Source organism: Lissotriton vulgaris, chromosome 11, assembly GCF_964263255.1.
Source record: "Lissotriton vulgaris chromosome 11, aLisVul1.2, whole genome shotgun sequence".
In the NCBI taxonomy this organism is placed as follows: domain Eukaryota; kingdom Metazoa; phylum Chordata; class Amphibia; order Caudata; family Salamandridae; genus Lissotriton; species Lissotriton vulgaris.
The window spans coordinates 1,030,149,937-1,030,163,634 of record NC_141699.1 but is presented as its reverse complement, the minus strand read 5'-3'; positions in this window follow the sequence as shown (position 1 = coordinate 1,030,163,634).

Sequence of the window (13,698 nt, the reverse complement as noted above, 5' to 3'; positions counted from 1 at the left end):
CATCTCATCCTATAAGGATTGGATGCTACCTGGGGTTTGTGCCATGGTCAAGGCGGGGTACGTTTTCTGACTATTGCAGGCAAACATATACTAGTGGAATTCTGAATGCGTGGACTACCACTCCAACCTCTAATTTTGTATATTTCTTTGGTTACACACATTTGTAGAAGCACACTTAAGGTCCTGAAGGAGGCCACCACACCAACTATGAGGGTATCAGGTTGAAACATGTTGACCTATCTCTTCACGCTATGACTGGTCTAATTCCCCCTTGTCATAGTCTGGTTTTTCCTGGTATAGGGATGCTTCTATAAAGTTCATTGCATATCCTATACCTAGTTTTACTTAACATTGTTTTTGTTCATACACCCCTCATCACACTCTGCTCCCTAAAGGTAATTAGTATGCCTCTTCCTAAACAAAAAAATCCCTGTGCTTCTCCCTCTCAGTGAGGTTGTAGCCTGCATCATGACTGGGTTCATAGTGCGAGGAGGTTACCCAACGATGAAGCATGCCACCTTCAGGTAGGTGAGGGAAACAGTCCTTTAAAAGGGACACTCAATGAGCACTTCATTGCAGTCTACAGACCCAGGGTTTCTTTTGTGTTTCTGACACCCTTACATTACCTGCCAAAAAGAATAATCCTGTGCCACAATAAAAACTCAAATGACTCCATTAACTAAAGCTATATTCTGGTTCCATGCAGCTTTTTGTTTAGCTGATGAACCAATTGCACACATTTACCTAGGTAACTGGCACACTGGCAAACAGGTTTGTTCCTTCTTCCACTGTCTCCCTCTTCCTTGGATTCACAGTACAGTAAGCCACATCCTATCCCCTTCAGCCAAACACGCCTCAACATTGGTATTAACTATTCAGGAATGGGTATTTAAAAAAAAATAAAATTAGAGGGTCGTTCCTTTAAATTCAAAAGTTTGGGAACTTAGGGGCAGATGTACGACCTGTTTTTGCGGTTACAAATGGGAATGTAGCCCGTTTTGCAACTGCAAAACAGGTCAGCCCCATGTACAAACCATATTTTGCGACTTGCTAACCTATTAGCGACTCGTAAAATATGGTTTGTGACTTGCGATTAGGAAGGGGCCTGAAGGCAAAAATACTATCCTCCGAGATAGACCCTAAGGGGAGAAGGGCCCTGGCCAAGATTTCTTTTTTCAACAATACCTTTATTTTAGCCGGGTATTATGGCCCTAACATAGACGACTCCACCCCATTACAATCTTTATACTCTCACTTAATCTCGGTAAATTTTCCTGTGATCCTAGGCGGTGATTTTAATATAATCTTAAACCCAAACACAGATCGGATACCAAAAGGGAAACAGAACACCTTGCCCAAAATGAGAGAATGGCTGACAATATATAAAAGAGATCTAAATCTCATTGACGTATGGGATGAAAAGGGTTCCAAACAGGATAGATTTACTTTTAATAATAAAAAATTGAGAATACAATCAAGAATCGATTACTTCCTAATAGATCAGGGACTTGTAGAGAATACTCATAAATTGACCCGCCTTCCCGCTCATCTCTCAGACCACTCGGCCGTCCAAATGATACTAAAAATAAAGGATGTTAAAACTATATCAAGATGGACTTTAGACCGTTCAATCCTCCTGGATACTACAGTAATTGATTTACTCACACAAGAGACAGATCAGTATTTTCATGATAATAATGGGGGTGCTTCACCCCAAATGATCTGGGACGCATACAAGGCAGTAATTAGGGGTAAGATTTGTAGCCTGGCTATACATAAATCAAGAGAGGCAAAAAAAGAGATCCAGAAAATGGAAGAAAACATAAAAATATTGGACAGACAGATCTTGTTAGATACTTCTTCCCCGAGATGTCAAGAATTAATGAGGGAAAGGCTCAACCTGAAGGAAAAATTATCATCACTATTGGAAGGGAAAATTAGGGAAAGATGGGAATGTAGTAAACTTGCCAACTACGAGTATGGAGAGGGTTGTGGAAAGATGCTCGCATGGAAGCTCAAATCAGACCAAGTTAGAAATAAAATAAATTACATTCACCCAACAGACAATTCTCAAAATGGGTTTGAAGAGAAAATAATAAAAGAAGAATTCTCGGCCTTCTTTACTAAACTCTACGCTGAGGATTGCAACCCAAAAATTGAAGAAATAACTAACTTCCTAATAACACAAAATATTCCAGTCTTAACCCTAGAGCAAAAAATAACTTTAAATAGTGAAATAAAATCAGAGGAAGTTGCCCAAGCGATTAAAGAGCTAAAGAGAGGAAAAGCAGCAGGTCCCGATGCCCTCCCCAACAAATTCTATTTAAAGTTAAAAGATACGCTGGTTCCCCATTTAACAACACTAGTCAACCAGATTTTCATAAACAATGCTAAAATTCCGGATTCATGGAATGACGCCACCATTTCTATTATACTGAAACCAGGTAAAAATCCAAAGCAATGCGAATCTTACCGCCCAATATCCATCTTAAATTGCGATTACAAGATTTTTACTCAAATCCTGGCAAAAAGGTTAGGGAAAATAGCGGGAACCTTAATAAATTCTAATCAGAAAGGCTTCATGGCAGGAAGGCATTTACAGGACCTCACTCATGAGCTGATCGCAGCAATTGATATCTCTATAGCAGAAAAAATCCCTCTATCAATAATTACGATAGACGCTGCTAAAGCATTCGATAGAGTAAATTGGTCCTATCTAAATGAAGTGTTAAAGAAATTCAATCTAGGGGAAAACATCGTAAAAGCAGTAGGCAATATTTATAACTCGCCCAGAGCTAAAATACTAATCAACGGCCACCTAACTAATAACATCCTGATAGGTAGAGGTACACGCCAGGGTTGTCCCCTCTCCCCCCTACTCTTTAACTTTTATATTGAGCCGATCGCAGAACATCTTAGGAATCTCCCTTCAATCTCCCCATTTTCTTACCAAGGGTGGCACAAGAAAGTCGCATTATATGCGGACGACCTTATGATCTTTACCTCAGACCTAGAAGAGGCTCTTAAAACAACAGAAGAGACCTTGTTAAACTTTGGGAGGATATCTGGTTATCAGATAAATCAATCAAAAACTGAAATAATAAGCTGGAATGAAAACTTCATATCCCCCTTTAGTAAAGATAAAATAAGGTACCTGGGTATTGATCTGGTAAAGGAGATTGATAAAATTACTCAAATAAATCTACATAGGGTAGAGGTTGAAGTAAAAAGATTATTGAATGTCTGGAGAGCTCTGCCCTTAACATTCCTGGGGAAATCGAACATCATAAAAATGGCAATTCTGCCAAAATTCACCTTCATTTTTAATGCTATCCCGCTTGAGTTCAATAGAGATAAGATAAAAAAGATCCAGGGAGACTTATCCAGTTTCATATGGTCATCTAAAAAACCAAGAATTGCATGGCGTAAACTAAGAAGATCAAAAGAGCAAGGAGGAATAGCAAGCCCAGATCTATTAGAATATTGCAGAGCCTTCCAATTTAAAAGTAGTAGGGTATTGCTGGGTCCATATGAAAATTACCCACTATTCTTATGTGTATTAACAAACAACACCAGCCACTTTCTATACAAATTTGGCCATCCTAAGTTCTTTAAAAAAATTAAACTAAAGGTCCTGAAATCTGCCGCAAGAGTATGGTACTGTATCAGATCTACGTTGGATATCCCCTTTTATAGTGAAAAGGCACCGATCTGGGATTCTCATACCACACCAGACTGCCTCAAGGATAGTTTAGCAACATCACTAAGAACAGCAGGAATAATGGAATGGGGTCAACTCCTGTTTCAGAATAATTTGCTTGACTGGGATATACTATCTCATCGCACGAACTCCACTCTTTCTAAGTTCAAATACTACCAACTGCTGAGTTGTAGTAAGTCTCTCAAAGAAACTAGAAAAGGTAATACTACCCTGGAGACAAAGATGCGGACGTCTAAATCATTTTTGAAAGAAACTTCCTACTGGTACTGGGCCCTAATCTCGGCCGGAGAGGAAAACTTCAGAATTCCAGAAGATATCTGGGGAAAAGATCTGCCGACGCTGGATACAAGAAACATATGGCAAGTATCTATGAACATGTGCTGGTCAATTTTAACATCTGCTGCTCTTAAAAGAAACCATTTGCTCACTGTACACAGAGCCTACTGGACTCCGAAAAGATTATCCAAATTTAACGGGGCCACAGTGAAGAACTGCCCAAAGTGCGGTCTACAGAGGGCTGATGATTTACATATGTTTTGGCGTTGTCCCAGCTTGGATGCCTTTTGGAATGAAGTGGGTACTACCTTAGAAGGGGTATTTGGAAGACAACTCTCTGTAAGTATGGACTTAGTTATTTTTGGGATCTCAAGAACAAATGTGGGAAGGCCTCTTACTAAAGCCCAAGAGAATTTACTTTTCATTCTGATTCTCTTGGCAAGGAGGGAGATCTGTGTAAAATGGATAACTCCGGTTCCCCCTACTCATAATGAATGGTTGGCCTCAATTTTGAAAGTGTTTAATTTAGATAAAAATAAGAGGTATGCCTCTAAAAAATATAGATTCTGGGACCTGTGGAAGAATACCATAAGCGATGAACTAAAGGGTGTGGTATATATAATGTCTATTTTGAAACTTGAAGGCAACACTCCTGGCTCTCCAAATTACCTCCTCGGTTTACGGTCCAATGATTACGCTATCGCAACAATGATGAGAAAGGCTGGTAAGAGTAGCAAAAATGGCTAGCTCAACCCACTATGAACAACCATGCCTCCTCCCTATAAGTATGTGGACGTAAGGGGTTTCCTTTCTCAAGGGTGCCACAAATATCGAGAAAGATCCCCGAAAACTCCAGACTTTTAAATGTTGCGTAATGAGGACAAAAAAAACAAAAAAAAAAGGAAGGGGCGTGCCAAGGCATCCCTTCCTAATAGGGATTCCATTACCCATGTATGATTGTCTGGCGACCGCTCTGGCAACCGCATTTGCGGTCGCAAAACACTTGCAGTTTACCACCCTTTCCAAAAGAGTGGTAAGGCACTTGCAAACATGAAGGGATCCCCAGGGGACCCCTTCCCCTTTGTGAATGGGTGCGTAAATATTTTTAAGAGCAGGCAGAAGTCCCAGGGACCACTGCCTGCCCTTAAAAAATTAAACTGAAAAGTTTCAATTTTCTTTTCTAAATGCATCCTTTTTTCTCTCACGGAAAATGGGCTGCATTAAAAAAAACTGCTTTATTTAAAAAGCAGTCTCAGACATGGTGGTATGCTGACCCCAGTACTCCACCATCCCTGTGAGTGTGAGCCATTCCCAATGGGGTCCCAAATTGCGATAACCTCATGAATATTAATGAGGCATGCAATTTGCGAACCCATTGGGAATAGCAATCAGTGTCTGAGACACTGTTGAACATTCTTTTTTGCGAGTCGCAAATTGCGAGTCACAATTTCACGCAATTTGGGAATGAAATGAATGCTTGTACACCTGGCCCATTATTCCCAGAAGATCTCACCCACTTTAAACACAAATCTTGATACATTGTGGAGAGTACTTGTATGATTTGTTTGTTGCTCTTAAAATTCAGTGGAAGTTCCTGTAGTTTCCTCATTGTGCAGCACGTCCTATTTCGTTGACAGTGACATGTGTTACAAAGGCTCAGGTGCAGGGGCGTAACACAGGCTCTTAAAGTTCAAGGGACCCCAAACCTTCTGGGGGACCCATTCAGCCACAGGTCAATCCATATCTGTGAGATATGGGAGACTCTGGGGCCCCTCATCACATTCATCATTTTGCATTACGTCACGGGCATGCAGCACACTGCCCATAGGTGTGGATGCAAGGATGGGGTGGACCTGAAAACCCTAGGAACCGAGCAGGTGTGCTCTTAGCTCCTCCCCATACTGGGGAACCAAATGCAATATACAGCTCTAAGAATAGCTGTAAATTGCTATTGATATAAAATATTGGTTCGGCACCCAACTTTGTGTATTTCTGTGTTAATTGAACAGTACAGTCACTTGTCCTAAGTGCACAATGTGATTTTTCGATCTCCAGGATCATATTCAGGTCATATTTAACAAAAAGTCATGCAGCGCAACGCAGCAAACCACCTCTGCTGCGCTGCATGACAGGGTAAAGGGAAAGGCCAAAAATGTGCCGTATTTAACATAATACGGCGCATTCTTATCTTTTTTCTGCCTAGTGCCAGGATTGTTTTTTTGCAAGAAGGGACACTTTCCTGCACACAAAAAAATATCCCTAGAGGCATTCCCTCTTTCCATGTGTGCTGAAGAATACAGGACACAAATAGGTAAAAAAAACAATTTCTCCTGGGGAGGCATAGCACTTTTGGCACATTCCCAGGTCTACTACTTATGGTAAATCGCGGAATACGTCAGATTCCATGGAAGTTGCATGGAAACGCCCACACACTACCCATGGAATGCCTCCCTGGGGCTGAAAAAATGCAACGCAGTGATTTGTGCTGCGTTGCATTACTCTGGATTTATCAAGCCACTCAGGGCCACGCAAGGTGGCCTTGCGTGGCTTGATAAGTCGCACTTGGTAGTTGTGTTGTGCTTGCACCCGTTGCGTCGTGCAAGTGCAACGCACCTACTTGATAAATATGGGACTCAGGATTTATCTCATTTTGATGACAGTGCAAATGCCTCTGACCTGCTGGCTGGCCTCGATCGCTCTGGGCTCCGATGAAAAAAGGTGGCAATGCCAGTTCTGATGCTCCTAAAAGGAATCCAAATCAGCCTTTTGTTGGCATCCACATCCATAATGTGGCCAAGGAAGCACATAAGGGAAACATCCTTTACAACGCAACTTTTACGACGCAGTGCTTTTACATCGCAACTTTTACAACGCAAACCATTTCAATGCATTGCGCTGGGGGGCGCTCTAGGATAGGGAATAGATTTAATTTACTATCCAACACCTTCCCTACTATCCACGGGGACTGGAGTTGGAATAGTAAATTAAACTATTCACTATCCAGCACCCCTCAACACTATGCGTTGTAAAACTTGCGATGTAAAATCATGCGATGTAAAAGCATGCGTTGTGATGTCATACATCCAGCACATGATGATGAAACAGTGAAAGATTTTAAGGGCATGCATTGCGATAGCCCATAGGGCTGGTTTACAACTCAAAAGTGGCCACATGCTTTCATCCATACAGGTACTCCATCCATTCATCAGTCAACTCAATCAATCATTATTCATGCTTTCAGCCATGCATTTTGTGTGTGTGCATGTATTCATTTACCTCTTGATTAATTCTTGCATTCACCCACTTACCCATCCACAATGTACTCTTGAAACTCATCTATCGATGAAGAAGCATTTTTCGATTATCAAACAAACTTATCGGCTCTGCTGCAAGTTTGTGGAAGGTGGGAGAGTACTTGCTGTAGTGTGTGACTGTTAGTCTGTGAGGGCATGAAATTGCTGACAGGAGTGTGTAACTGCTGCCTGTGAGAGTTGTGAAAGAAAGTGATGTCAGTAGGTAGAGCCTGCTGGTCTGTGAGGGGTGTAAGACTGTTGCCAGCAGTGTGAGACTACCATTTCCAGAGAGGTGCGAGAGCCCTGTCAGAAGTGTCAGCCTGCTACTGTGTCAGGGTTGTGAGTGCTGTTGGTAGTGTGTGACTGCTAGACTGTGAAGAGTGTGGACCTATATGGGAATACTTATATGTAAGGAGGGTAGGAACATCACCATTAGCCTGTGACTTGTACTCTGTAAGGCGGTATGAGAGTGCATGATTGCAAGTGTATGAGGCGGGCCAGACTGGCAGTACCGGGCATCAGCGGTTTCCCTGGGAGGCTGGAAAGGTGGGAGCTGGTTTTGCAGCAATGGGGACCGGTTTTGTTATTGGGGGTCCATTCTGCTGTGGTGCTGCAAATTCGCCCCCCAGGGGCAGCAGTGCGTCACACTTGCTGAACCGTCAAAACTGCCAGGCAGGGCCGGCTTTAGCACTGGTGTCTCCTGGTGCGACAATCACTTTTGGGGCCCCCACACCCCAGGACCGCCTCCCCGGATTCTCTCACTACCACCTGCAAAAGTGCCCCTCATCTCTCCAATCATAAGATATTGCTAAACAGAGTGCCTCCCTTGAGGTCACAGGGCCCCCTCCAAAGGTCAACACCCAGTGCGGCCGCACCAGTCGCACTGCGCTAAAGCCGACCCTGCTGCCAGGGCTGCTTTGAGTTCCCTGTTCAGCCCTGGTGTAAAGCATGGTTGGTTTTGGGAGTTTTTTGCTTTTCCATTGTAAGGGCTTTAAAAGTTCCTCTTGTGGTCTCACTGAAGCCATCAAGCCAAAGCAAAAATCCCCCATTCGCGTGTCGAAATCTACTACTTGTAACTCTTGTAAAACTATATTAACTTTATGTACTTATTTGCATACAGTTTATGTGCTTTGTCTATACAAACAAAACTATTACATTTGCTTTCACAATTTACATTCATTTATCAAATGAAATCATTAAAATTAAAAAAAATCCTCGTTCAAGATGTCATCTTTCTGTATTTTAGTGTCATCATTTGTCATTGTGTCCATACACATATTTTCTTTTTATTGACTCCGACTTACAGCTATTATAGACAAATTAATATAAATTCAGTATAGACTGCGTCTCCATATAACAATGCACAAATGTTGATCCTATCATCAACACCTTCGTGTGAATAGTATGAACATTACTCCTTCTGAAAGTCAAGGATGCGTTTCAGTAGCATCAATTAATAATTTAAGCTTCTTCAGGACTTGAAATTCATGCATACTACTTCACAAAACAATACCAATACAACTGTAAATGGTGGAGCCAATTCTTCACAATATTTCCTCAAAATCACTATAAAATAAAACCATGCTACATTGCAATTACTTCACAATGCTTGTCCTCCCACAGAACATTAAAATAAATCGTAAATCTAATTGATTTTTTATTAGGGATTAATCCTGCATATGCTATTATTCATTGAGGCTATGACCTGAGACATGCTGTGCACTTAATTTAACAATGGGGGAGTCCTATCATTAAAATAGTTCTGCAGGGAACTTAAGTCCAACTCGACCATTCGTAAGTGAAGCCCTCTTCCCCTGCTTGTGAGTCTTGGTGGTGCTTTCCTTAATGAGGTGCACAACTAGTAGGTTTAGTGTGTGCAGGCACTCACCCTTTGCTCTAGAACAGAGGCTCTGAACCTGTGGTCCAGTCACCCCTGGGGGGCCTGTGACTACTACTCAATGGGCTGTGACGGCTAGGCAAAAATGTAATCATATTTAAGAAATTAATAAAGTGAATATAATAAAATATTATGTAACTGAAAGAATTTGAAATTGGAAGATAACATTTAAGTTGGAATCCTCCGCTTGATTTAATATACAAGATGGATGTCTTAATTTGAACTTAGAAAAGCGCCAACCCTAAAATTGTGATTTTTTAAAAATATTTGTTTGTGAAATAAATAAAATATTTCAGCATGTGTGTATTTGTTTGATAAATGCTTGTTTCTATATTTTTTTTGTGTCCAAATCATTGGAATTACTTGATTACTTGGTCTAGGGATCTTGCTCAGGGATACCTTTACTTTTAGATCAGAACCGCTCACTTTGACACTTGATTCTTACCAGGCCTTATATTTTTCGATAAATGTTACCCCCACGGAGAGCTTTTCAGGGGTCCTCTGTTATAGGCCCCCGGGCTCTATGGCCTTGTTTAGTCAAGACCTGTGTAATAAGCTAGAACCCTATTTTGCGAGACTGAATTTTACTCTTCTTGGGGATTTTAACTTTCATTTAGAAAATAAAGTGAATCTTGATACGCAAACGTTTATAGAATGCAAGAATGACTGCGGCTTTTCACAATTGGTTGAATTCCCCACACACTTGGCGGCCACACCCTGGACGAAATGTTTTCCAACGATCGTCAGGTGGAGGTGGGTGTGCCCCTCCCGTTAGCATGGTCTGATCATTATGCTATTCCATTTCAACTAAGGGTTACAATATCAGGAATCTCCAATTATGCCAATAGGGAGGTGGGCGATAAGCGGAATTGTAATCTGGTTACTAATGAAGAGGTCGCCACTGCTTTTGCTGATTTTTAGCACCTGGAACATTTAAGTGCTAATTCAGCGGCTGATATCCTTTCTAAGCAGATTTTAGCTGTGATGGGCACTCTTGCCCCTATAAAAACGTACTACTCGGCAAGGAAGAAGCCCTCTGCACCTTGGTTCTCCGACCGTTTGGGTAAGATGAAACAAGAGTGCAGTAGGAAGGAAAGGTTTTGGTGGAAGGGTAGAGATTCACACAAGCAATCCCTGAAAGCTTATAGAGCAGCTATCATTGAAGAAAAGGGAAGCTATTATTCAAAGATATCAGAGAACCTGACGTCATCTAAGGAGCTTTTTGACATCCTTAACTCCCTTGTTGCGCCCACGGTCTCAGATGCGGTGGAGCCATCTCAGGCGCTCTGTGATAGGTTGGCCTCCTTCTTTTTCTCCAAGATATCGGACATTTATGTTCAGTTGGAGATCCTAAATGCTAATCAGGCACCTGGTGGCCTATCGGAAACCTATCCTGGTGATGGTCGGAGAAATGTGGTATCAGCAAGTCTCTCTGCCTTTCCAACACTCACTCCCGAAACAGTCGAGAATTTACTTGATGGAGTCAAGTTGGGGTCGCCCCTGGATCCTTGTCCTCTTAAGGTCCTAAAAACAGCCAAGGCAGCGCTTATCCCCCATATTACTATGGTTCTGAACTTAGCCATCTCACAGGGCCAGTACCCCCTAGGTTGGAAGGCAGCAGTGGTTAGGCCTCTCTTAAAAAAGCCCTGTTACACCCGTCAAACCTAAAAATGTTCCGTCCCATCTCCCTTCTGCTGGGCCCAGCGAAAATCCTAGAAGTCCATCTGAACTCTCATTTGGGTGCCTATTTGAGGGAACATCAGATTTTGGATAGATCGCAACATGGTTTTAGAAGGTTCCATAGCACGGAGACGGCCCTTGCTGCAGTTTTGGATAATATTCGAGTGCAGGTGGATGCAGGTTACACCACTCTCCTGATCTTACTTGACCTCACTGCAGCATTCGAAACCCTGTCTCCCCGGGGACTGGTGGAGCGTCTCAGGGAGATAGGGGTCGGGGGCTTGGCTTTGGATCTTCTGACTTCTTTCCTGGAAGAGTGGTCCCAAATAGTCAAATTGGGAAGCTTCCACTCGGAGTCTTCCCCCCTGGTTTGTGGGGGGCCTCAGGACTCCTCCCTGAGCCCCACCTTATTTAATATCTACGTGGCCCCACTGACAGGGGTGGTGAAGTCCTTTGGGTTGGAAGTTCTGTCTTATGCGGATGACACCCAAATTATGGTGTCAATCACGCAAAATGCTAGGGATTCCGCGCAGAACTTTAAGAACTGCATGTTAGCAGTCTCGTCGTGGATAGTACAAAACTATCTCAAACTGAACGGCGAGAAGACGGAAGTCTTGATCATTGAAGACAGTCCTAACATCTGGTCTAGTGAATGGTGGCCTGATGCCCTAGGCGCCTGTCCAACCCCAGTCTCCCATGGGAAGAATCTGGGAGTTGTGGTAGATGTCTCCCTTTCCATGAACCTGCAGGTCTCCAGGGCAGTGGCCACTTGCTTCTGGCTTATCCGGATTATACATAAAATCTCTAAGTTCCTCTCACTTGAAGCACGAAAAAAAGTGGTGGTTGCATTAATACTGTCCAGATTGGATTATTGCAATGCCCTCTATTTAGGCATCAATAAAGGCCAGCTGCGATGTCTACAACTGGTGCAAAATGCCTCTGCCAGGTTGGTGATGGACATCCCCAAACATCATTTGGTCTCGTCCTCCCTTAGGTCGCTGCACTGGCTCCCGGTGGACCGCAGAATTGTGTTTAAAACCCTCTGCCTTACTCACAACGCATACTATGGCCTGGGCCCTTTGGGCATAAAGACCATTTTTCAACAGTATGTGCCCTCCAGACACCTGAGGTCAGCAAAAAAGAATCTCCTTGTTCTTCCTAGGTGAGATGGGGCGGGAGGGCCTTTTCATTTGCAGCTGCAAATATTTGGAACTTTCTCCTGGACTTTCTCTCGGGGCAACAAGAACACTCAATCTTCCGTAATGCCCTGAAGACATGGTTGTTTCCTTGAAAGTCGGGTTTGAGTAGGAATCGGTTTTGCCTGTATGATGTCTGGTGCTAGCACCTTGATGCCCTTGGGCTAAGTCCACACTTTAAAAGTCTCACATACGTTCATTCATTCATCTTGGTTCCCTGCTTCCAGTAATGACTTAGTGGTGATCCCCGGATTCCAGTAATGATTAAGTGAGAGGCCACAGAAGTCAAAAGGTTAAGAACCACTGCTCTAGAACACTGCTTCCACCCACATATAAACAGCTCTACAAAAGGTTATCACAGTGTACCAGTCCCAGAGTCATCCCCCTCAATGCATGAACACATAACATGCATGTGCAGCAAAGTGATCTTCAGGTGAACCTCACAGATGTGGTGTGGATGTGCAGCAAAGTAAGCAATAGGAAACATACCAAGCACACCCATTCTCACAAACTAGATAAATAAATGATAGTGGAACAGACACCTCCCACTACTGTTCTTGCCTTTTGGGAAAGAGAAGTAGAGGTTCTGGGGGAAACCTGGCAATAGACATAATAAATAACACAACAGAGATGGGGAAAAGGAAGGAAAGACACCACACTGACTCAGCCTGTTCTTTCATTACTGCAACAAGCCACCAGCTTACTCCAAAACCTGTTCTTTATTATGTTATGTGGGCATGGCAGCTATCTTAGGAGTAGGCAATCTACAGTGTAAATGAATAAACTGTGTAGCTTTATATTCATGCCTTTGTAACAGATAAGCAGATACAAGCCTTGATTGAATATGTTTTGCAAATCTAATATTGGATATGTAATAATTACACAATATGGTGATGATACTTTTTCCCAGTTAGTATTGTTTATGGCATTTTGGATAATAAAGGCAATGAATTTAGGTTTATTTAAGAAATAAAGATGTTTAATCACCATGTTTTTAAACTGTAATTTTGTATTTTTCAAGTAAAATCTTGAGGAAGTTCTGAGAGGAGGAATTAAATGTTTTGACTGCCCTTGTCGGTCTTTTTATGCATACATCATTTGGAAAAATTATTTTTTTTTTTTTTAAATAAAACTACCTGTATTGCAAGAAACTGAACAAACAACTTCAAATTTGAAGAAATCAACAAAGGGTGGGCATCAAATAATTACTGACTGTATTCACCTGATTACATAGTTTGCTAGTGCCTCTCACATTAAAGGCTTAATCCACAGAGTGTCATGTCACATTGTACCAGCTTTGCAGCTGCTTGCATGTTTGGAATGGTGTGCTATTGCAGCTTTTTCAGTAGAATCCAGCTCTGCCATTGTTGAAGCTTATGGTGACACAGCAAGTGGTTAAGGGGGGATAGACCCTAGTAGGGCTGGTTCCATCTGGAGTAGAAGGCAATAACAATGCACCTCCACTGTAATTCATATCATAGGACCTCATTACGATGGCCGAAGGATCAACACTGACAGGCTGTAAGTGGCGGTTTTTCGGCCATCTTACCAGGGATCTCCGTCCGCCATATAACAATGGCATTTTGACGGGGAAACACCGACTGCCACAGTCCCGACAGGCAGTCTGTATCCGAC